Source organism: Capricornis sumatraensis, chromosome 22 (genome assembly GCF_032405125.1).
Source record: "Capricornis sumatraensis isolate serow.1 chromosome 22, serow.2, whole genome shotgun sequence".
Taxonomy (NCBI): Eukaryota; Metazoa; Chordata; class Mammalia; order Artiodactyla; family Bovidae; genus Capricornis; species Capricornis sumatraensis.
In genome coordinates, this window is record NC_091090.1 from 22772763 (window position 1) to 22774989 (window position 2227).

The window sequence follows — 2227 nt, forward strand, 5'->3', positions numbered from 1 at the left end:
CAAAACGGGGTCCCTTGGTGGGGGGTCTTCCCTGGTGGTCCAGTGGTTAAGACTCGGTGCTTCTACTGCCGGGTGTATGGGCTCTGACCCCTGGTCGGGGAACTAAGATCCTGTGTGTCACATGGTGCACTGCAAACAAACAAACAAGAAAAATACAAGTATGAAATATACACCTGGATTTGAGAGACTTGGCATCCCCCCCCCCCCAAAAAAAAAGGTTAAAATGACCAGAAATGCATATTTCTGGTCAGAAATGCATATTTCTATCTTTAGAAGTCAACTTCAGCAGATGGAGACCCATGACACCTTCCAGAAAATCAAGTTGTGGCTCCTGAGAGTTGAGAACATTTTTGACTTCTCCCAGACCCATTCTGAGCTTCCCAGATGGTGTTAGTAGTGAAGAATCTGCTTGCCAGTGGAGGAGATGCAAAAGAGATGTGGACTCGATCCCAGGGTCGGGAAGCTCCCCTGGAGCAGGACATGGCAACCCACCCCAGTATTCTTGCCTGGAGATTCCCCTGGACAGAGGAGCCTGGCGGGCTACAGTCCATGGGGTCACAAAGAGTTAGACACGACTGAGGTGACTTAGCAGCAGCAGACCCATTTTAACCTGGCTCTCGCCATCTTCAGCTTCCTCATGGTTTCAGTAAAGATAAAAAAGCATTTACTCCGTTGTGTTACAAAGATTTCTTTGAGACTCGCTGTCAGAGTTGATGAGGAGGAGTTAATTCCATGAGGAGGGGACTCCATAAAGCACTATGGCTCTGGCTATTCCCTGAGTGAGCCTCTGAGGGTGGAGCTGGCTATTTTGGACACGCTGCACTGGGATCTCTCTACTGGGACACCGCTGGACTTCTCGGCCCTATTCCACTCCCTGGTGGTCCTGGGCTGGCCCCGTGTACAGGGCTCGCCTTGGAGGCATCCTTCTCTCCAGGCTGCCTCCCTGACCAGGCAGCTGAAGCCCCGAGTCCCTGGCCTTCAGCTTGTTAAAGTTCAAGGGCTCCACACTGACCTCGGTCATCATCACTTTAGAATTGGACAGGCTCATGCCCGATGCTACGCTCCTGCATCTGGTCTGCTAAAGAAGGCGCTTTAGGCATCAAGCATTAGGCAGTTGAACCACTACAAGGAACTGGTAAAACAGCAGCTGACAAGTGTTCAGTTCTCCTCCTGCACAGACAACTTTCCGTTTCCTCTGCAAGTCTTGGTGCCCTTTAGAGCATAACGGCAGTCCCCCTTGCCAAGCCTTCTCTGTCCTCTGTGCTTTCTGGCTCCCACAGCAAGAAAGAAAAAAGGCACTGAAAGAACAGCTGAGAACACGCCTTAGGTCTTACTGTCATATTGCCTCGAGACCTACCGAATTAGAATCTGCATTCTGCTTGAGAGAATAGCACTGAAACATTACCAAATGTAAAACAGGTGACCAGTGTGAGTGTGATGTGCGATGCAGGGCACCCAAAGCCCGTGCTCTCTGACAACCTGGAGGGATGGGGTAGGGAGGGAGGTGGGGCGGCGGAATCAGGATGGAGGGGACACACGTATACCTATGGCCGGTTCGTGTTGATGTATGGCAAAAACCGTCATAATATTATAAAGTAATTATCCTCCGATTAAAATAAATAAATAAAATTAAAAGAAAAAGAGAAAAGATCCCTAGGTGATTCCTATGTAAGTTTGAGATGTCCTGCTTTTGTAACCATTGAAAACTTTAAATGGAGCAAGATACCAAACAAAAATGAGTGAGGAAACAGAGCATGGTGGATGGCACTTAGAAATGCCCCATTAGTGGCAGCAACGATGAACAATATGTCTATTTTTGTTTCAGCTTGATGGAGCCCCATACTGCGATCATTGAATGACAAGGTGGGGCTCCTACTAATTCCTAGGCAGCTGGTCATCTTTCCTTCTCTATGGAAAGGTCTCTGGAGGCTCTTCTCTGCCCTTGGTCAGAGGCCAACTCTGTGTCCTGGTCTTCTAAAGTCAATGCTAAGATTCAGCTTATCTTCTTTCTTGTCAGCAAAACCTAGCGTGACAGATTCCCAGACTTCTTCCAACCTTCATCCAGTTTGCCCATCGGCCATCTACTCCAGGGGCTTCCCAGGTGGCGTAGGGTTGTAAAGAATCTGCCTGCCAATGCAGGAGACACAGGAGATGTGGGTTCAATCCCTGGGTTGGGAAGATGCCCTGGAGGAGGAAATGGCAACCCATTCCAGTATTCTTGCCTGGA

At 49.0% G+C, this 2227-nt stretch overlaps 1 pseudogene; it reads left to right on the forward strand.

Annotated features, from left to right (window-relative positions):
- The first annotated feature begins 253 nt into the window (after positions 1-253).
- On the forward strand, positions 254-1225 carry LOC138097921 (cyclin-I2 pseudogene; annotated as a pseudogene).
- Positions 1226-2227: the final 1002 nt, after the last annotated feature.